At 29.6% G+C, this 24653-nt stretch overlaps 1 protein-coding gene across 3 annotated transcripts in view; it reads right to left on the bottom strand.

The window, feature by feature from the left end:
* Positions 1–24653, bottom strand: part of LOC126746201 (uncharacterized) — a 172414-nt gene that overhangs the window by 120438 nt on the left and 27323 nt on the right. Inside the window, exon 2 of one of the 3 annotated variants that reach the window (XM_050454354.1) lies at positions 2634–2693. The exons of the other annotated variants lie outside the window; for them this stretch is intronic. The gene's annotated coding sequence lies outside the window, so the exon portion shown is untranslated. The remainder of the gene's footprint in view (positions 1–2633; positions 2694–24653) is intronic. 3 annotated transcript variants of the gene reach the window in all.

Consider the following 24653-nt stretch of genomic DNA (forward strand, 5'->3'; position numbering starts at 1 on the left):
AAAATAATATAATTATATTTTCAAACCTGATTACTTTTAAAAAATCATATTTTGATTTTTTGCATAACTTAATTGAGTCTTATTCCACTTTTGTTAATAATTATCTTTTTGATTAATACTAATGTAATTGGGGCAATAACTTTTACATTTAACACTTTAAAAGTTTACAGCTTTTTACTCAAACCATACACAAAGTGTTGGGTTTAAAAAATACCGATAAAAAAAGTTTACATCGGTTTTTTGGGTTCTGCTTTATTTTAGTTATAGTGGTAATGCTTACTTAGCTTTATTAAATATTGTTCCTATTTTCTTAATATTTTGCAATAAATGTCATTTTGACAAGTAATATTTATGCAAATAAGAGTATAACTTTAATAAGTAATTTAAACACCGTTGACAGTTTTTTATTAGAAGTATATACACGCTTTTCAGAAAATTTGGGATTTAAAATACTGCATTTTTTTGCCTTAGTTTTTTTAAGTTTTACGTAGTAGTAGCGCACTAAGATTTAGTGCATAACTTAATTGGACTTTGCTTCTAGTTTGTTAATTTTCAATACTTTTATTAGATTTATGTAAATTGGAAAAATATTTTGAAGTACTTCACATATCTGATTCATTAATATTTTATAAACTACGGTAATAAAACTTATAAAACTTATTATAATATCCCGAATAATACCACAAAATTTATATGTGAACAAAATCCATTTTGCATACTATATATTGTAGTAAATGACAAGTGAACCCCTAAATTGCTAAAATCATTTTAGTTTTATACTTTGGTGCCTCATGCTTAAATAATTAGAAATCATTAAATAATTACATCCAAGAAAAATTTAATTTAGATAATCTAGATAATCTAGAAAAATTTAATTTAGACTTTAATAATACTATAAGTATCTAACAGTAGTATAAATTAAGCGAATTATTATTTGGCAAAATTTTATTTCGCTTTTTTTGGACATAAATTAACGAGTCTTTTTTTATTTTATATTAAACAAAGATTAGATTTTTAGATCATATTAGCATATTACAATATCATGTGAGATTTCTAACTAAAGGAGAATATTTTTTTAATGAAGTAGAAAAATCTGAAGAAAAATTATTTAATTTGTCCCTTGATCTCTTAAATATATTAAAGTTATAAACCTCTATTATTAGGACATTCAGGACACTTTTTAGATCCTTTAGTGGCTTATAAATCTTATTTAGGCGTTATGTTTTGCAATCATACTAACTAGCACTATTTTTTTTAGATATCTCATAAATTTTTTGGCTATTATATTGTTATTACTACTAAGAGTAATTTTACGACCAAAAATGACTTAAAAAATCAAAAGTCTTTTTTAAAGAATTCTTAAAATCATATAAATCAAAATAGTTAAGCTATGATATAATATGAAATTTTAAAAATGAACCCACACTAAAATATTGGCAGTATTAACTGAGTTTTTAAAAGGTTATCCTAGGTATTTTCTATCGTAAGAATAGGTAATGAGAGGAATTTCTTAGATCTGACAAGCTTTTTCACTTTTATTATTTTTGTGAATATATTTCGATATTACTTAAGAAACAATCAAATATTATGTATGTACATATAAGGTACAAAAGGAAATTTGCTTTGGACATCTGCTATGAATTGCCATTAAATTTACACTATTTTTTAGATTTTGTGCTGTAGTAGCGTCTAGTTTTTATGATGCATGAATTAAGTTATGCACCAAGCAATTGTTTAAGTATAGATCATAATTAGCATTACATATAAACTAGTTCATACAAATTGTTGAAAATTTTATTAAATGTTCATTAAAATGTATTATATACAACATTCTCAAATCAATCATTTCTAAGCAGCTAAACACATTTGAGAGAATGATGTAGTACAGCAATTTGAATAATTCTGGAATTATCTTACAAGTTCATTATCATATTATATTGTAATCCTGTTCAATAAGATCTCTGTAGACGTTTGAACTTCTATGTATTTCTGATTGCATATTATATTTCTCAAATTACTTATGCAGCTACTATCTAGATGATTCTATATAAATTTGATATTAACGTGACTTAAGTCGGATGCTCTAAGCTATATTGTGATAAATGAATAGTCAGACCTTAGTTAACGAAATTGAAGGCCCATTAAACTATATTTTAATTATAATGTTGCTAAAGTCATAAACCTAAATCTTGCTTGAGTTTGACTGAGATCCTTAAGAATAAATCATCCTTGTTATTCTCTATCAAAATGATGAGCAATAAAGGTTTGTTTTATCTGGATATCTTACTAAGTTTATACTTTTGTGATCTTATTATTCATAGTGGTAAGAGAACACTGTAACCTTGTAAACAAAATGAAAATATAAAGGCCTGTTTCCAATAGGTCTATATAACTTCGTAGATCAAAATAATTAAGCACGTTTAAAGGCTTATTAAGCTTATAAGCAGTAGATTCCATTGCTTGTAATATGTTTGTTGAATATTATCCAAATGATGAATTAAAATTATACCACATTCGCAATATTTACTGAATTCTTGAGAGATCATCCTCGTTATTTTCCATCAGAGATATGGGTAGTGAGTTTTCTCTGGATAGCTTATAGCAGTTAGCATAGGCTTTTATTATTTAATTACCTTTGAAATTACTGTAATAGCGCTTTTTGTCCAAGTTCGTCACTGTAGCGATCAGATTTTCTGAAAGAAATATTTTTGGACTTTAAATTATTTACTACCTAAATTCATATGGAGGTAACATATAAGATATATTTTTTATATCAAACTAATTAGTCAGATCTTTGCTAATAAAAGAGCTACAGCCTTACGAACGGTCTCGTTTGTTTCACAAGGACGAGACTAAAAAAAAATAGTTAAAATATGGACAATAAATCCTATACACTACCGCTTAAAAGTATTTGCCCACATATGACTGTTTTAAAGTTATAACTAAAAATAATAAACCCATCAGTTATTCTTATGAAACGGTTTATTTATAACAAAATAAATACAAACAATACAATTTTTAATTAATTAAATTTAAGAAAATTATATTTTGGATTCATCTACATGTCTGCCTCGATTTTTAATAACAGCTTCACAGAGTTTCGGTAGTCTTCTAATTAATTTGTTCAAAGTTTTCTGAGGTATCTTGTGTCACTCTTCTTGGATGATCCTCCACAAGACTTCTTTTCATGTGGGTTATGATTTTCGCACCTGTCTATCCAGTTCATCCCACAGTAATTCGATAGAATTGAGGTCTGGTGATTATGGGGGCCATACCATAACTTTCAGAAGATGTTGCCTTTGTAATTAACCTAAATATTGCTTGCACAATTTCGACGTGTGCTTGGGGTCATTGTCATGTTGAAAGATGAAGTTTTCGCCAACTATTCGAGTACCAGAAGGAAGTAAATTGTCACTTTTTCACAGTTACAAACAAAATTGTTTTGTAACTCTTTTCGAAGAATTCCCTCTATTCTAATTAGATCGCCCACTGCAGATACTCCGAAACAACCCCACACCATCACTAAACCACCACCGTGTTTAACTGAGGCCACCGTACAGTTCTCAGCGACCCTTTCATTGGCATAACGGCGAACAAAAACTCGCCTCTTCGTTCCAAAAACCTCGAATTTCGACTCGTCACTTCAGAGAACTTTAGTCCAGTCATCAATGGTTCATTCTTTATGTGATTGGGCCCACTCAAGTCTTTTCTTCTTATTAATATCCTTCAGTAGCGGTTTTGACACAGCTAAACGTCCTTTAAGACCATCATTATAAAGTCGCCGTTTTACTGTCGAAACACTGACCGCTTTTTTACGCTCTCTGTTGATTTCTGCTGTGATTTTAGGGTCTGTAAGGCGTCTATTGCGTTTGCTTGTAATTATAATATTTAAATCCTCCTTTGAACTTGTTGCCTTTGTCCTTTCCAATCGAGGTTTGTTGCTAATAGTCCCTTCTCTGGTAAATTTTCTAACATTATAATCGACAGTCCGCCTTGGAATTCCCAAATCCGTCGAAATTTGACGGTTAGTCTTTCCAGCCTTATGAAGTCCAATGATTATACCTTTTGTTTCTACCGATAACCCTTTTGTTTTAGCCATTTTAAAGAACGTTGAAAAACCAGCAAAGAAACGATGACAATCGTCAATAAGCAAGCGAAATTATTTACCAATGTTACACAAAATCAATTCTTGAAGACTAAACACCTTTAAATGTTTCAAATTTCATCGGAAACTAGCTGTAAACAGATTAGTTTTTTAGAAGAAGTGCATATTTTCACTATATTGTTTGTTATTTGCAAGACTATTTTTAAATACTCAGTGTTTTTCAATGAACCATAGTTGATAGGTATGCTATTTAAGCATATGTGCAATTTACAAAAGAGCTACAATCTAAATATAGGTATAAAGATAAGATTTTTGTATCTAATTTAAAATATTAAAAAGAATACATGATGGGCAAACAGTTTTGAGCGGTAGTGTATATGTATAAATTGGAGAGGCTTATTATAATTATCTCAGTTTATATTTGAATGTATACAGGCTGTCCAATAAAAGCATATTAAAGAATTTATTAAATTACAAATTTAATAAATAAATCTTCCCTTTAATGCATAACTTAATTGGGTATTGCTCCAATTTTGTTATCAATCTAGGCAAAATATGCTTCTAATTAAAATTAATGTAACTAAGGGAATAACTTTAACATCTTTATAAATCAATACTAAAGCTCAAAGCTTTTTATTTAAGAAAATTGGCTTTTGAAAATACTGCTTATATGTATTTTAGGTTTTGCTTTATATGTTATAATTTTAATGACTTTGTGCATAACCTATATAGATTTTGCTCCTATTTTGTTAGTAACTTGCATTAAATGTCTTTTTAATAAATAATATTTGTGCAAAGGACGTAATTTTGTTTTGATTAACTATAATTGTTTCAGTATAAACCAGGATTATAAAAGTTAGGACTATTAAGTGGTCTAAATCTTTTAAACAGAGAAATTTTTATTTGTAACGTTACCATTAGTAGTAATAAGGTTATAACAGTAACAAAATAATATCCAGATAAAACTCATCTTAATTTGACCACACTGCTTATAAGATTTATAAGCCACTAAAACATCTAAAAAGTTTTCGAAATTAGAATAAATATGTTTATAAATTTAGGATATTTATTTAATTTTTTATAACATCATTGATAAACCTAGGATGCAATTATTTAGTTTATTTGTTCTATAAATAGGCAAGGAAAAAGGTAAAAAATTTTTGTCAATATTTTTCACATTCTTTTAGATAATATGCTTTTTAGAGATATAAATGATGTAAATTTTATTAATATGCTATGCTAATAAGACCTAAAAATCTAATTTCTGTATAATATCAAATGAAGAAATAGATTTTGGACTTAACTTAATTGGACTTTGGTCCTATTTTGTTAATAATTTGCAATAACTGTCTTTTTGATGAATAATATTATTGCAATTAAGAAACTACTTTATTAGTTATTTTGATAAACAATTTTTCAATTTTGTAAACCAGAAACATTTGCAATATTTAGTAAATTCCTAAAAGTCCCTCCTAGCTATTTTCCGTGGTCATTATGAGTACTTATGATGGTAACTTTTTTCTAGATAAGTTATAAATTCTAAGATTTTATTAAATTAAACATGTTTGTAAAAGCGATTTCTTAATATGGTTGTATTAAAATTTATTACTGTATTAATCAGATTGTACTAATTGGAGAATTAAAAAAAATATTATTAGCAAATAATTTAATTATAAGTAAGAGTAATTAACTTAATGCGTTTTGTTTACCGATCTAACAATTTGTTTAAAAAAAATTAATATGTAATAAGCAAAGCGCTAAAAGCAATCATATTTATTCACAAAATATTTTTAAAATGGTACCTTACCTTAAATTTACGATACATTCGTCACAAAAAAAAACACAAAGTTAAAAATACTTGCGTTTTAATGTTTTTATTTTTAATAATAATTTATTTTACTAGTTAGGTTGGATGTTTGTTTATTTTTAAAACTCTAATTCAGAGTAATTTTATTAATAATGTCAAGTAAATAGCAGATTCTAAACACACAAAAAAATATCAGACTAAAATTGCTAAAATTACGTCCATTTTATGTATCAAATTCAATAAACAAAAGTACAGCAGACAATAATTATTTTTTGTTTTTGCTTTACGCTTTAAAATTGTGCATCAAATCAACTCGATTGTTAATTTAAATAAAAATGTAAAAATATATTGTAACCAGGATATTTTTTATATGTATTTTCAATAAATACCATAATTATGAAGTGAAATATTCTATAGAATAAAACCTATTTGGAGATACTACCATAACTGTTTTTTACATGATAAATTAATTAATTCAGTTATTGAGTTTAATAATATGTTATTGTAACTTAAATAATTTTATACCTTTTTTACATTTTGTTTTTATTTTTGTTTGGCATTTAATATAATAGATGCAGGTCTGACAATGTTTTAAATAAATAATTATTATTATTAATTTGTAATAATTTAATAGTTAGGTTCAGTAAAAAAAAAATTAATTCTTAAATTTTAGTATTAAATTTTTAAAGTTTTGGTATAAATACTGTATTAAAACCATGACAAAAAGTGACTTAAAAATTATGCTTCTTTACTTATAAATATATTTTTATTATTAAGATATTATATTACCATACTTATCCCTATCATAATCCTGGATAGGATTACAAAAGGGATAAGTTTTTATAAAATATTAGACTTTCTTGAATAAAAAATGAACCTTAGAAAATTTTTTTAAACATATTAAATAAATTTTATAAGTAGGCAATTTTATTTACAAATACACAAGAACAGGCAATATAAATTTACACACTCGGTAATAAAATATGTAGTTTCTTTTTAAAGAATTTGAGATAAATATGTGAACGATATTTTTGACAAAAGTGAATAAAAATATTAAGTATATAGATATTTACCTTCTATTTACTTTACTTTTAGTTACTTTACATTCCATAGATACGAGTTGTTCATTCGTTCATTAGTTGTTCATTCGTTGTGCAAATCCAAAAACCCTAATATATTTTAAATAGATATTAGCATAAAAGCCTTTATTGCAAACTTAATTTAATCCCTTTTCAATAAGACGCTTTGATAGAGTATCTAAAGACTTGGGTCTGGAAATGGTCTATCAAAGCGCTGCTAAATTAAAAGGTCTTTTGGGAAATGTAAAAGATAAAGTTCTAACCACTAAGAAATTAGCGTTAGTAGCAAGAATAGAATTAATTAATTTATAGGTTGAGGTACATTTGGATTATGTAAAATTACGCGGAAAAGTATGATTTAAATAAATAAAAATAAATACAATCATATCATAAATATCTAAAAACTTAAACACTTGTTCATATAAGAAAATTTATGGAAGTTAAAAGCCGAGATATTATTAAAATCCTTTAAAGATATTTGAAAAAACTTAGGAGCTTAGTAGCTTTATTTATACTACTTCTCCGAGTCAAGTTGTTTAAACAATATTTATAGGATATTTAGATAATTTACAAAATTTTATAAAACTAGTGGTATCAATGTTCAATCAGACCTGTCATTGCATTGACACTAGGAAAAATTTACTGACAAAGCCTTTAATATTGAATTACGTCTGAGAATTCAAATAAGGTTCAAAATATGAAGGAAAAAATTAAATAAAAAAGAAGGGAGAAGAATATCTTGGCTTAAAATCGTAGAAATTTGGTTTAGATCAACACCAAATTAATTGCTTTGAACAGATGTCAATAAAGTGAAAATTGCCTTGACGATTTCCAACCTACGACAAGGAGATGTTACGTAAAAAAATGAATTAAGTGAAAAGAAGTGATCGTCAATCGTTATCATCTGCAAGGACTTATAAGTTCGATTCTAATTGAAATTGAAGATCAGTAATAAGTGGATTGCTTGACATTGTTGAAAAATATTGTCATTCATTATTCTATGTTTCAAAAATCTATAAATTACACTTTAGTAGGTATGCAAAAAGAATACACTAATAATTTATGCTATTCTTACAATTTGGCGTTTGTTTCATTACATAATTCGTTTTTCTTTTCATCGGGTGTAAAAAATCAAAGGAAAAGGAAGAAAAAAGATCATTACAGCTCAAGAACTTAAGAAATTGATTAGGATTATTATTAAATAAATTGCTTAGAATAGCTCTTAGTGAAGTGAAAATTGTTTTGATGATTTTCAACCTTCGACGAGGAGATGGAACGTGAATAAAAATAATGATCAAGCGAAAGGGTGATTTGTCATCAATCAGCATCATCTGCAAAGAGTCAAAAATTCGATTCTAATGGATATCAAAAAGTTACATTATTAAGTAGGCCAAAAACTAAACAATTTTGGATTGTTGGTACGCTAAAGATGTGCAGATGATGCGTGGGTAAAATCATAAATTTTATAAATTAATATGCAACAGTTAAGATACTTATATTGAGGTTTCTTGTTTCTGACAAAACTTGTAGGTCAAACTGTCATTGTTGGATTGTCAAGGAATATTAGGACCTAAACCGTAAATCATATTTAAGTCTTATCGAAATAAAGAAAATGAAACTTCTAATGGTACATACATTTTTTTTATCAAAACTGAAATATATTAAAAAAAATAAGACAATCTGAGGACTAGAAGTGGAGTTATGTAAGAAGTTACGTAAAACTGTTTTTCCTTTTGACACTGTATATCGAACAAAAAAAACCTTTTAATACCTTGATTTTTATAAATTCCGCTAAGTTCTAAAGTGAACTTATTACTTAATTTATCTGAAACTGTCTTTTTCTTAAACGTGATTTTTAAAAGCTTTATTAAAGAAACTATAAATTCAGGGATATTTGTAATTTTTTCAATGAAAGTTAAAAAGCAGTCTCAAGAAACTCTTATATTTCTTTAATTTTTTCCAGTAGAGTTATATAATAGATCTTCATCTTATTCTATGGTATAATAATAAAGACTAATATGTTTATATACCCTTAAATGTTGTCCCAAGTTTACTGCCAATGCATATGGACGATGACGATGACGATACTCAGCAAAACTGGCTAACATTTTCCCACCTTACTACTATTTGTATATTTGTAAATACAGATAGTAGTAAAGTGTACTATACTATACTATACACTGTAATATACGCTACTATACGCTATATAGTGTATATAGTACAGTATAAAATCGGTATATATTATATAACTTTTAAATATATATTACAAATTATATATCCTAAAGTGCAGCTACTTGATGACATTGCCATTTATAATAAATATTGAAATTTTCCAAGTCACTGCAAGAGATAAAACGATTTAAATTACATATTACAATAGTGATTCTTCTAGGTCAAAACAACAAAGCTGGTAGCAAAAAAATCAATTCTTATATTAGAGTTGACTCTCTGGTCAGATAAAAAGGTGATTTTCCGCAAGCTTTATGTTGCCGAAAAAATATGTAAAAGATTTTTTTAACTAAAGTAAGCCTATAGGAAAACGCAATATATTTCCTTGCTTTACTGTAAAAAGTTTATTCTCTCGAGACTTTTTTATTATGTTTTTTTTTTGTTACGATAAATGTACAATTGCATAATTTTAATGGATATTGGGTGAACATTTTTCCAATGGCCAAGATAAACGGGAACTACTTTCTTGAAAAAAATACTTTATAACCTCAAAAAGTAAAAAAGTCAAAGGTTAGGTATGTCATCGTATAATTTAAAGGAAAGTATTTTCCTGGTCAAATTATAAACGTATCCAATATAGGGGCAACAGTGGCTTAAAAAGATGGACGAGCTATTTTATAGGAACAACAAAGTTATTATGGGCATTAAAGTTTTAATGCAGCAAGGAAAGCGAGCTTTACTCAACGTTTCAGAGTTAAATAACTTTCTTAGGTAATGATATATGTTTTATATTACATATATATAAAACTGTTATAATCTGTATAAGAATTTTTAGTTGTGTTTATTTTGTGTGTATTTTTTGCCAAATAACTGTGCCTAAAGCAATATTTTTTATTATAATATTTTGTCTACAAATTGTGTTTCTTTTTACCACAGTTGCATTTTGCTTTAAATATCAAAGAGAGTGCTACATATCACAAAATAATTCCAATAATTGGAGAATTTTTCCTCAAATCTTATGGCAGGTGATGAGCTATGCATTTCACTAAAAATATGAAAAGTATTAAACCAAAAGAAGTAAATATAAACTTATATATATATTTAGGGTACATAAAAACTCGATACTGGTATTATCACTAGAAGCGAACAAAGTGAAGTCAACATATGTAGTATTTAGTATCTGTTAAATACACATTTAGTGATGTGTGTTTAAGAGAACCATGTTGTGGCACATAAGTCTATTTAGTGCAATTGAATGATCTGCGCATGCTTAGTAGGTTCCTATCATTGATTGAATAAACTTGATAATCTTGATTGGATCGATTGATAATCTTGTTTTGGCATTGTGATCAGCCACCTGGATAGCACAATATTAGTTAGCGCATTAGTGAGGTTTCTGCTGTAGGATATATTGCTTTGTCTCTTCCTTAACTTCAGAAAAATTTTCGTACATTGCTTATAGGAAGTTATCAGTATTCAATTTTTATGTCACATATCAAGTTACATTGAATGTATTGGTACCAATAATTTATTGCATTATTATTTGAAAGAGATGAGATATGAGAGACAAGAAGATTCACGATAAAGATGCCATTCTTACGAAATCACTAAGAAACATATTACTAGCGCTATTAGTTTGCCAATTGATGAACTAAAATCATTTTGGCCAAATAGCTAATAACCAAACTTGTCATAAGTGCACATTCCCTGAAAAATGATAAAAATGTTTAAGAGATATAACACCTTAAAGTTGACATACTGTAGATATAGGTTTTTAAATCACAAATTTAATAACAGTTCTTAGTATTAAAAATCATTAGTAGTAGATGAGAACCCTTTCTAATAAAAAAACACTATTTGTGCCGGAACTGCGCTTTGATGAACAATGTTTTTTTGAGAATATTATATTCATTTACAAAAGACCCAATATCGTATGAAAATGATCATCAAGGGAAATAAAAAGGCGGAAATTTAATTACAGAGTGTCTTGCATAACAATTTATTTTTAAACCATTAAAGTGACGTGCTTTACTCTATAAAATCAACTTTAAAATGATTTAAATGGTATGAGATAGGCCTACTGGAAATTAAAATCAATTTTTGATTAATAGTAGGCCGTAAATAACAAAACAAATCAGATCTCCCTATGATTTGGTTTAAAATTTCGACTGTTTACAAAGTAAATAATGAAAATTTAGCGAATTTAATTTTGTGTACATGTTTGCTTGGCTTTTATTACAGAAATAGTGTGCTAATTTAGTTATTAGTTGTCATTAAGAAAAAAAGAGCATTGAAGGCTAAATGTAATTATTATAAACTTTAAATGTCTAGCTTTAAATTTAATACATGAAAACCAAGATTTATTTGTTTTGAAAATATAGAAATTGATAAATGTCATAAAAGTCCAACAACATTTGAAATATCTTGACCTACTCTACAAACTACAACACCTCGATAATTGTATTAAAATATGTTTTCAAACTCACAAATTGCAAATAACTTAGCCTATATTGACAACTTAAATAAAACTCACTTTCCAAAGGTGGATATATAGCCTCAACAAGTAACTCTATGATTTTTAATTAATTCCTAAAATGTAGTATGAATTTACTTCCTTATATTATTTATATGCAGAGTAACGAACGAGTTCTCAGATAAGTTCTCCCTAGTTTTCTCACAGATCCCTTCTTCCTAGTAATTATATTTTACTGAGACGACTTAAGACAATCATCTGCGCATATACAAGGCTTGCAAAACTTTTCTTTTTCCTTCTTTCGCTTAGAAAGTATCAGCCTTTATTACTTTAGTCATATACGAGGTGTATTTATAAAGTAAGGGCAGTTTGGTTATACCTAAATATTGGAGTTTTAGAACACAGTTTTACTCATGCAGGGCTATGAACTGGTGCACTGCGAATCTATGCCAGCATATGTTTTGTGTCGCGGATATTTTGTTTGCCATGTATGTAAGCAACCATGTCTGCGACAATTGTTGATACCATCACCCGTGAAGTTCGATCTGCCATACGATTCTTATGGGTAAAAGTATCGTGGACTCCTGATATTTATCGGGAGTTATTCCTAGTTTATGGGCACGCAGTTATGAATGAAGTAAAAGTTAGACAATGGTGCTGCGATTTTAAAAACGGATAAACAAATGTCCATTACGAAAAGCAATATGGCAGGATACCGATAAAATTGACCAATTTGACTAAAAACTGCGATGTGACCGTCGATTGACGACCAATGGCCTGGCTGAACCATTTTCTCAACTTGGACGTAGGACTCTTTGCAATATTGTGACGGAAAACCTTGAATACTACAAATTGTGTGCAAGGTGGGTACCGAGAATGCTCACCAACCATCACAAAGAGCAAACAGTTTAGTGGACGGCAGTTTTTAAGCCATTACAAACGATACGTACCGGTATCGTACATAAATTCAAAAACAAAACAGCAATCGATGTAGTGGCGACACTGATATTCACCAAAACTGAAAAAGTTTAAGCAAACTCCGTACACAGGTCGAAAATTGATGGCCACCCTTTGTTGGTGATATAAAGAGTGTACTTTTAGTGGATTTTATGAACGTAGGACAACAATAGCAGCTGATTTGTAGTGTGCAACGCTCAGTAAACTAAGACGTGCGATCTAAAATAGATAACGCGGAAAAACGATCATATGGCGTAATCCTTCTTCACGATAATGCACGACCTCACACTGCTGCCCAAGAAAATTCCAAGAGAAAAATTCAAGATTTTCATTGAAAACTGTTTGACTACCCAGCATACAGTCCTGACCTCAAACCCAGCGACAACTTTTTCTTCTTCTTGCATTTAAAACAGTGGCTGCTGTTGGACAACAATTTAAAAGAGGAACTCAAGAACGGACTTGCCAACTCTCAGATGAAGAGCTTCTGTGCAGAGAGGAAGAAGCTGGTGCAGTGGTACAAGAAATGTTTAGAAGCAAACGACGATCATGTAGAGAAGTAAAGTGGGTTTGTACCTAACTAAAAGTACCAAAGTTCGCAATTTTTTCATATAAGTCTATATTTTCCTGTGACCAAACGGCCCTTACTTTACGATCATTCCTCGTACGTACATATCACCCTTATTTCCGTTACGAAGTTATTGTTGTGGAAACTTTTCCTTTTACAACTAATGCAAAACACGTGCATTCTTATAGAAGAATAGTTTCAATCCATAATCCATAATCAGTTTACACTGTATAATATTTATTTTCGCTCTTCTCTCGGAATTCCTAGGACGCCATCTACCAGTCTTGCTGCAAAACATGAACTAAGGTCACTGAATCTGGAAACGTCAACCATTCAAACAAATAATATGTCCCATTTTCACTTCTATACCGTAGTGCCACCTAACAGGCATGCTTTAAATTATAAATTTTATCTAAAGAATCTCGAAAACTTAAACTTTTCAAACTAATTTAATATAAGCAAAAAGTAAATGCCAACTATCGGTTTCGAATATACAGATATAATAAAACCAATAAAGTAACGTGTGTTTCGCTCGTAATGAAGCATCATCAGGCCTGAAAAATATAAACGTATAAAAGGCTTTAGAAAATGTAAACTTATAAATGGTTATAAGGATCATTTGGGATCTAATAATGAGTTAACTCGTCAGCCACCTTAACAGTAATCACAGAATACAAGTATAGAGAAATGCGTGTTGCCTAATGAACAGGCAGAAATTCTGTTGACAACTTCATTGACGTTGTTGACAAAGACGCGGGCAACCATCTTGGGTAGCGTGTGGCGGGAAATTTAAGCCTGATCTATTACACGATATTTCAATTTGAAGTAATTTGCAGAATTAAGGAAATTGACGCGTTAACTGAAAAGTGGTAAGAGATATATTTGAATAGAATTTTATTTTAAAATTAACAAAACGCTTATCAGCTTAAATTTTAAATTGGAAGAATATCTTGAGGCTTGGCTTGTTTTCCATCCAAAGAGAACTTAAAAAAGACAGTCATCAAATACGACAGTTAAAATGTTATTAACGTAACTATTGTCATATTTGATGTACGTCAAAAACTAGTCAATCGGAATTAATCGGCCATCTTGAGTGGCAGACTATTCCGCCCTGCTACATTTAACCTTCATACCGGTGACAGTAATGCCAAGACCAATAAGTTTACTTAGCAATATTTCATGATTTACCCCCGTTTTCACTTCAGCGGCATCTAACAATCATGTTTTAAAGCATGAATTAAAGTATCTTTAGCCGAAAAGGTACAAATACGAACTATTCGAACAAATACGAACGGAAAAAGCAATTAAACAAAAGTAAATTGATATAGACGAAAACTAAACATCACTCTAAGTCATATTTTCAGACATATGGTCTTGACATGTTTTAGACAGGGTGGTCCAGTTTAAACGTCATTAATTTTAATACGTGATAGAGAATTTAAAAGGAAATAGACCTTTATTGTAAATTTTTTCTCAGAAATATTTAATAACAAAAATACTGGGTGTTATAGTTAAGAAGAATTATTTGTTTATATATCATAACTTTTAAACGACTAGCTCAATTTTAATTAAATTTCGCATGTTATTGGGTTATTTACTGTTATTAAACTTTTTCGAAAAAAAATTTATAAAAAATGTCTATTTCTTTATAAATTCTCTATCACGTATTTTAATTAATGACGTTTAAACTGGACTCACGGAGCATTATTAGGTCTAAAATATAAAAGAACGTATATGTAAAACACAAAATGTTAAAAGATGTTAGATTGTTAACCTGGAAAATTTGCTTCCAGCAAGTTTGTTAATTAATATTTTATTGTCTGAGCCTGTCAAAAGCCTTGATGGAGTCAGTCTTTCCATAAATAAGTGTGGTTCGTGAATTTGGCTTGAAACTCCTGAATAATTTCTAAACCGAATAAGAAAGTAATGAATTTGTAACTTGGTTCTCAAAAATTTTAGGGATTATGTTCATAATACGTATAGGCAGCTAATTTGTTACATATCAAGTATCACCAGACTTGTGGATAGCAACAACGTAACTCATTTTCTAGAAACTAGGAAAGCGACTTGTTGATCGGACAATTTGGTTCTATTATAACATCTTGCAAAATTTAAAATTCTACATTCGTAGAGCCTTTTTTTCTAGCTTTGCTAGAGAATCATTATAATTTTAAACTTAAGGAAAAGCATCATTTCCTTTGAGCCTTTTCATATATTATAAAACACCTTGTAAATTACTATTAACAATAACATCGTATTGACTTATTTTTATATTAATTAAAAAAACATTTCATTGGTAAAACAACAATGAAAACAATAAAATTATGAGAAATATTAACATTTATAATAACAATGATTTCTGCAACAACTGGGATTACAAAAAACCTAATGACGCTGGTGCTATTTTAATATCTATAAAAACCGATATATTACGCCCCGATGTTCATATTACCAAATTAGTTTCATAACAGTTTTAACACGAAATTAATAATAATATTCGAATTTCTATATTTTAATGAAGGTTATTTCGAATTTCGAGTAGGAAGTGTGCTCGATCGACTCGATAAATTGGTTTTGTTCAATACATTGACAATTTATTAGTCAGCTAGTGAATTTCGGGTACCGGGTTATTTTTTATAATATTTGTTTATATCATAATATTTTGTAGTTATAATTACGGAAGATACCATAAATATTAGCAAACAACGTTTAGAATAAAACCTAATTGGCTTCTCTTCAATTGTATAAAAAAAGCAATTATAATAATTAAGTTAATTAGGAGTCCGGATTTCTAAGTATATATGCTTATAGCAAATATTAAAAGGAGGTATTTTTTTTTTGAAATAAAGAAAATGTTCAAAAATAAATGCTTTAATGAGAGTTTTGGTGAATACATAAGAATTTTATATTTTTTCTTGCAATGCAATTGCATGCAATGACTTGTATCTATAGATTCGTTTGATCTTAGACATAATGTAAGAAGATTATTAATAAAAATGATAGTATTTATCAGATAAGGCATGGAAGTTTGGGAAAAAATATATTTTCTTGAATTGGCTGAGAAAAATAATTAAAAATGTATAATTTAAGAAAAAATAGGCATGCTTTAAAGAAAAAAAATTAATTACAAAAAAACTTTAAAACAAAATTTTAAGCTACACATAAAATTCAAATATATTTTTTCTTAAAAATCTTGAATTTATTTTTGTACAATTTGTTTTGATTAAATAAAAAGTCGAGTTTTTTAGCATTAAGTCGTTTTTAGGGATTACTTCATGTCAATTTAAAAAAATGGCAAAATTAAAATTTTCAATTTATTATTATTAATATTTTCGGATTCCACTTTTATTATTATTTAAAAACAATCCATTTTTATTAATATTTTCTTAATCTATGGCACCATCGAGTGCATCTGTCTGTATGAACTTTTTTATCCCAAATGATGGTAACTTCTAGTGTGTCGATTTCTTAAACTTTGATTTTGTATTCCTAATAGAAATTCCAGTGCAGATGTTTGGCAGCACTGTTATGCCGATCAAAATACGCTTGTTTTGTTAGGATTGGAAAGCATTAATATTCTCCATTCTAATATCTCTCCATTAATTGACATTATTTTAACCTTTTTTGAACAATATGGCCGGTTTTCAGTAGGACAGTTTTTTGTAATTTCAGTGATAATGATGATTCAGATAATGCTTTTCCGATATTTTTTTGATAGTTGTGTGAGTGTACTGTGAAATGAGCCTTGTTGCTGCTACCAGCACCTGAATAACTCTTGTTTTCATGCCCCATGTTTTTTTTAGTTCTATCTCTAGGTTCTTGTATTTCAGCCTCTTTCACTGTCACTTTATAATCATATGATAAGGAATCAGCTATCAAGACAATAACTGGTTTTATAGCCTTCCCTGATTGATTAGTATGTGTATTAGGCTGGAGCGAAATTTTTTTTTTCATAATTCCCTAAAGCCTATGTGTAGAAAAGTTGCCTTTTACTACCAGTATTCACCAAAAAAAATCTCAGTTCAATCGACCTAAAACTTCTACTGCCCAAACAGCTTTGAAAATTAGAATTTTCCCAATAGTAAAAAAAATATATATATAATTTTTTATTATTTTTAATAATATCTTATTAGTAATTATTACTGGATATTTACGTAAAGAAGGTATTACAAAACATTCCCAGAACCAAACAGAAACTCAATATAACGACCTTGAAACAATACTACATGTTCTTTGACACCGCGTTGCGCCGGCTAAGTGCCAACGAGGCAAATAAAGATTAGTTAAAGTAAGATAGTTAAAAGATATGGGAATAATTACTAAAGAGGATTCATCAAAAATTGTCGACCGCAGTAAAATTCGAAGAGAAAGGGCAAAATCTTGATTTGAGCTCAAGAGAAAAGATAAAGAAGAAGGTTCTGAATTCGTATATGAAATATATTTCGATGGAAGAAAAGACCAAACGTTAGTTCAAACTAATGAAGAAGGAATTTCGTCCAAGAAAACGAAGATTGAGGAGCATATAGTTCTAGTTTCAGAAACAGGATCCAAATACATTGGTCATTTGACACCTGCATCTGGCAATTCGCAAAGTATAAAGAGAAGCATTCTAGAATTTTTGGAGCATAATTTTGATGTTTCTAATTTGTGGGCTATAGGTTGTGATGGTACAGCAGTAAATACTGGTAATAAGAATGGAATTATTAGACAGCTTGAGCTCTCGCTGAATCGATCCCTACAATGGTTTGTTTGCCTATTGCACGCAAACGAACTACCTTTAAGACAATTGCTGCAACATTTGGACGGAAAAACCACTGGCCCAAAAGGATTTTGAGGCGAGATAGGAAAGCAATTAGAAAAATGTGAAACCTTACAACCTACAAATTTTAAAAGGATACAAATTACTTTGCCTGAAATTAGTGCTAATCAACTTAGCACCGACCAACAATACCTATATGAAATTTGTAATGCCATTTCAAAAGGTAACATCTCTTTGAACTTGTCGAAAAGGAATCCAGGTAAAACGGCTCATTCCAGATGGCTAACGACCACAAACCGGATTTTACAATTATATGTCTCCACAGAGAAACCATCACAAAATCTAAGTATTCTAACAGAATATATAAATATATATGAAAGTGTATGCCACCACATGGTTTACAATCAAAATCCAACCATCATGTCGTCATGGGATCAAGCATCTATTTGGTATGATTGAAAAATCAAGATTTTTACCAGAAGTTTTAATAAAAATCATAGACCTAGTAATTCAAAGGAACGGCTATTTTGGTCATCCTGAAAATCTCTTATTGGCTATGTTGGATGAAGTCGCAAAACAGTGAGAGAATTAGGTCTCAGAAGATTATTGAAGTGTAGGAAAACAGCAAACCAACAGGAAATTGGTTTCAGGAAATAGGTTTGATTAAAAAAAAAAACGTCAGTTGCTGTATGTGGAAATACAGCAAGGGATGGATTTATAAGGACACGAATTACTTCTAGAGCTAGTTTGCCAGTATTCAAGTCAAAAAGTCAATACCTTTTTTAAAGTTTTTAATGAAAATTAATCACAAAAGTACAAATAAGGGTGGGAGGATGGTGGAAGTCGATATGCAGCTACCTCCATGCGGTGAGTTATGGGTTATTTCCATCAAAAATAACAGATTTTTGATAAAAATAAGCGAAGAGCTGCATCACTATAAAAAATATAGCTATAAAAAATATTTTCTTTAACTAATGAAATTTCAAGGTCAAATGGGCAGTAGAAGATGGCAATATTTTAAGCCACTTATTTTTTCTAGAATAGATCATTATACTAGGCAACTTTTCCACATATAGGTCAACTGATTTAAGGAATTTTTTTCTTCGATGCCGTTTTCACTCCACCCTAATGTGTATATTCTGGTTCCATATTAATGTGATCTTATTATTATCTTATTTAAAAAAATCTCATCCATTTTTCACAAAGAGACCGACGTATACAACACACGAAAAATAATGAAAAACACAAAGTCACGGTCTCATAACATTTACTTAAAGCTACACGTGTTTCGCTCTATTCAGAGCATCATCAGGCCTAAAACAATAATAATTAGATTGAATTAATTTCCCCACTGTTAAGTGAAATTTTTATGAGCAACCTAGAAGAAAGGATTGTTAAGGGTAGGTTTGGGGAGTTTCTCATTGAATATAAGAGGTACGTTGACGATATTTTCATTGTCCGGAATGGCCAAAAAGAAGATTTGACAAATTTTCTTCGTTTTGTGAATTCTTTGCACCCAAAGATTTCTTTGAGGAAAGAACCATTTGACCATTGAGGAAGAACAAAATGGTAAACTGCCATTCCTAGACCTCCTTATAGAAAGACTCAATAATAAACTAATATTTGAAATATATCGTAAACCCACAACTACTGATAATGTCATTCAATATGCGTCTATTTCTCCCTATCCATACAAATTTGCCTCCTTCAATTCTTTCTTTTACAGACTTTTTAACATCGCCCTGTCAAAGGAAGCGTTTGCTAAAGAGCTTAATATTTTAAAACATATTGCTTTTAATAATGGATTCCCACTTTACTTAATTAACAAATTATACTTTAAGTTCTTAAATAAATATAGGTTGACTTACAACCTTCTTCATGCGAAAGACGACAAAAAGTCCTTTAGATCTTTGTCCTTTTTCGGCTCAATTTCATTAAATTTAGCTAAATTTTTTAAGACCTCTAATATCAAAATCGCTTTCAAAACCGCGAATAATTTAAAAAAACAGTTAGTAAGCGTGATAGATAAGGCAAATGTCTTTTCGAAATCAGGGGTTTACTCTTTGAAATGTGGGGATTGTGATACTGTATATATTGGCCAATCTGGAAGAAAAATTTCTACACGCGTTAAAGAACATGTAGCGTTGTTTGAGAAATTTAAAAATACAGACGTCCGTGATACAAAGTCAGCGTTTGCGAATCACCTGTTAGCTTCCACACATCACTTTTCTCCAGAGGTCGGAGCTGAAATACTTCATGAATGCCCTAAAGGGAAAAAGCTTGACCTTCTGGAGAGGATGGAAATTACTAAAGCCAAGAAGAGTCCTGTTCTTGTCTGTGTTAACGACGTATTTAATTTTGAACCCAACCTTATTTTTAATAATCTTATTTAATCAATTTTATATTTACATAATCTCTTCCAACTGAAATAAGTTTAATATTGTGTTAGAATGCCTTGGCTTAACAACAAATGTTTTGAACTTCTCCTCAGTGTTCCGGTAGCCCATAGGTTATAGTCTCTGGCTTGTAAGCTTGTTGTCGCGGGTTCGATTCCCAATAGGTGTGATAAATTACAATTTTTTATTTTTTATTTTTTGGTTCTAAATAACTGTATAGTCATTCTAACCTTAAATGTATGTTTATTTACTGTTTTGCCAACGTTAGTGGCTTTTTAAGGTTTTAGTCTTTTTAATGTCCTCTCTTTTTTTCTTTCAAGACTAATTATTATTGTTTTAGGCCTGATGATGCTCTGAATAGAGCAAAACACGTGTAGCTTTAAGTAAATATTATGAGGCCGTGACTTTGTGTTTTTCATTGTTTTTCGTCTGTTATTATTATCTACTGTAGGATCAGGTTATGGTCATATACTTTTTCGATTACTTTAATGCCCTTCTTATTACATATATTCCAGTGCAGGTGGGCGGCAACTTGTGACATTCAAATTAAACATCCTTGCCAAGGATTGAGCAAGATGTGAAAACATGATGAATATCAGACTATATTCTGTCAGGTACAGTTTAACTATTTAATCTGTATCTGTTTTTAGGATTTTTGCCTTAATATTGTTTTGGTCACTTATTCTTGATATTTCTTGATATGCAGTGATAAGTGCCTCCGTCTCCACTGTCAGTTCTCTATATTTCAGTCACATCCATGTATCTGCTTCGTTAACAGTTTTTTTCTGATTCTTTTAGAATCTGTCCATGTATTCTCTTTCCCTTCTATCTGTTAATTCTGTTTTACTGTGTCAGAACATTTGTCATGTTATTTTAGTTCTAGATATCGTTTTAGTCCTCGAGTTGCAACCTCTTCGCTGACTTCTATATCGTTGGCTTGCTGCAAAAACTCATTAAGTCAAAAATGATAGTTTCTGGAAAAATCAATTGTTTACTAATGCCGATGGTTAAGATGGTTTTGGGAAAAAATCATTTTGTAGTTTTTAGTTTCTGGCAATAAAATATGGTTTTGTGTGTTATTTCAAAACTAACAGTAAAATAATAATGAAGAAGTAGTATTTTGTTAATCAATAATTGGAAAGAAAAATATAAAATGTGACTTAGTGAGTTTTCATTTTATGTGAAATATTGTCAAATTACTGACTTAATGAGTTAATTTTTATAAATAAACTTGATGTTGAAAAAATAGTAAACTTTTTTTGGTAATATGCCTTTTTTTATTAAAAAAATACAAAACCTAATAATAAATTTTGTTAAACATAATGTAACTAAGAACTAAAACGTCTCCCCGTCTGAGTCAGAATATCCAGGTTCAGGAATCACATCCTCCAATGTTGTGCTTATTGGCAGCAATTTATACCAACCATAACTTTAAAAGGTCTTTTTTTTTTAACGGATATTGGCAGTATAGTTTTGTACAACTTGCTTATTTTCAAGGTACTATAGTCAATTTTTTGAGTGGCTCTCGATTTTCTTTCAATATTAATGCTTTTATAATATTCACCAAAATAATCATAGTGGTATTCAAGAATACCAGGCTGTATTTTCTGAAATCTGAAGCACTTTACTTTCAACCAGTTTACTTTATCATTATTACAATTAGTTGTCTATTTTTAAATAACGTCTTGGATAAATCCAGTAAATTAAGAAATTCATTAAACTTAGACTCTTTGGTGATGAATGGATCTCCAAATTTATTTCGGTTACGTTTGGATCTAGCTCGTTTAAAAATACTTATCCAGTCATGGACTACATAAACTGGTTGATATTTTTTCTCTTTTTCAATGGCACTGTGCATGGAATTAACCTCCATGTAGCTGTGGCCACTTTCTAAGAGTTTATGCTCGATGATATCAACCGCAGTTGTTTGAACAATATAAAGAAACAGAGCAGCAATATTCTGGTTTCGGTTTTGTCCACCGTATGTATCCGAATATAAGGTTATGTGTTTCACTTCCGGCTTTAAGCCTATAAATCAATTATACAGTAATGTTCCAATTTCACAGCTACCTTGCTTTCCATGTAGTTCAGTCCATGCAAAGCAGTATGCTCTGTGTGGTTCTGGAGCTTTATAAATAGTTAAGATTATAATTATACATATTAATATTTTTATATATAAATTAATTATTATACATATATTAATTATACATATTAATTTTTCGGCTGTAATACATCGGTGAAACATCGGAAGATGGAATCTGTAACACAGATTGTAAATCGAACGTAACCATGATAAATGCAGAATTGTCTTCCAAAGCAGCTTTATCAGTTTCTTTTGATCGGGCTGCTTCGTTTTTCCGAGTAATATGATTTTGGTATATATCTTCCAAGTTACAGCGGTCTTGAATGTTAGAATTTTGATACCGATTACAAGTTGCGTACTGATCTTTTTTTGGCTTAAAAAAAGAAATATTATAAGATGTGCAAAAAATTTTTCTATATGCATGGGAAGAAACTGATTTAAAATTATTCTTTAAAAAGTAGGCCCGGTATAGGTCGTACATCTTTGAGATTGATAGCTTACGATGTAAATAGAGTCGTTTTAAAGATTTTCGATTATAATGACTTTCCATTGTTGGAAAACTTTCAATGTGGGCCTTTACAATATCTATGTCAGAATCGGAAGTTTTATTAACAGAAGCTTTTTTTCCTCTTCCATCTTCACCTTCGAATACACCCAAAGAATTTCTCTTTTTAAAAGCTGTCAAAATAGGACCATTATTTATATTAAACTAAGAATTTGTAGGTTAGAAAACAGGATTTTATTTTGATGTTTAAAACTTACTAAGTCCCAGTGAAGGCACCACATTTATTATATAAAATGTTCCAAAGTTGTATTGCACTTCAGCAACTGCTAGTGTTTTAATGGCGGACAGCTTATTTTTAACCATCAGCTCAGTCTTAAGGTTTTCTCTGATTCTTTCTAAATATTCCTGGCTAAGCTTTTTTTCATCTGCTTGTGAATAATGTTCTCATTTGCCGTTCAGTATTTATATATTTTATTTTCATTGAGAGTCATTTCTACATTTGAATAATTTGCCATTTTGATGAAATGGATCAAAATTGCACAAAAAAGTTCCTATTTTAAAGGAGGCAAGAAGTGACGATGAACCAACAATCATCAGCAGACATTTAACAGGTTAATACAGATTAATAGGTTAATACATTATTTGAAAGGTTAAGTAAAAAACAAAAAAGGTTAAAAGGTTAAGTAAAAAGTGGTGTACCATATTTTTCATCAAAAATATTAACCTTAAGCCACAGAAAATGCCCTTTTGATGCATAGAAAATGCAAACCAAATATTGCTAAAACATCTACAGGGGTTTCACAAGTATTGTAAAAAATCATGTCAAAGTTAGAACTCTTAGGACATATGTTCATATAAAGTTTTTTTCTTAAAAGATACTCAAGAATCAGCCCCTGAATTTTTTCGCATCTATTTATATACACTCTGTATAATAATTATTAACAACACAACTGACTGAAGATGTTGCGTGCCAACGCCGAGAGAGTGCGCGCACATCACGAAATCAAGATGCTTTAATAGCGTAAAATAAGTGGTTGACAATAGTGTCAACCACTTATTTTACGCGTGACAGAATATACTAACGTGTTTAAAATCCCAAACATTTATAACATGTGTCTTTATTACCTAGCTTCATATTAAGTTTAATAAAGATCATAGAGTTTCTTATGGAGGACCACCAAATTCAGCTAAACTGAACAAAATTCCCCAGTTTAATGCTACGCTATTTTTATTTATTCTTTTTTTTTTTTAATTTTGTGTATGGCATATTTACTCTAAAGTCCAACAAACCAATATTTTCGCTTGATTAATCCCAGAAACAGTAATACACCAATAATACACGAAGCGCAAAATTCGAAAACGATCAAAGGGCGTTCCCATGACTACCGGTCCTTTACCGTGGGAATCCTATCATTCCACCTCAACGGCCCTTAAAATGGAATCGGGAAATTGTTTTGCTTTTATTATTGTGTCCCTCATACCTTATTTATTCCAAACACGAATTAAATTTCAACTGTTCAACTGATATATACAGGGTGTTTCCTTAATGTTGCCAGAAAGTTGCCCTAAACGTTTTAGATTTTAAAGTACGCTTTATTTGTTAGGCTTTTTGATATTTTTAATCAAAAAACCAGTGGCGCACAAGTCTCTTTTTCAAAAATTCTAAGTTTAAGTTCTGGGTGCATAGAAACTGGGTATCAAATTTTCAGAACAATATTTAATAAACTATTTAAAAAACTTTTTTTGCAATTTTAC

The sequence above is a fragment of the Anthonomus grandis genome, chromosome 17 (assembly GCF_022605725.1).
Source record: "Anthonomus grandis grandis chromosome 17, icAntGran1.3, whole genome shotgun sequence".
NCBI classification, from domain to species: Eukaryota; Metazoa; Arthropoda; class Insecta; order Coleoptera; family Curculionidae; genus Anthonomus; species Anthonomus grandis.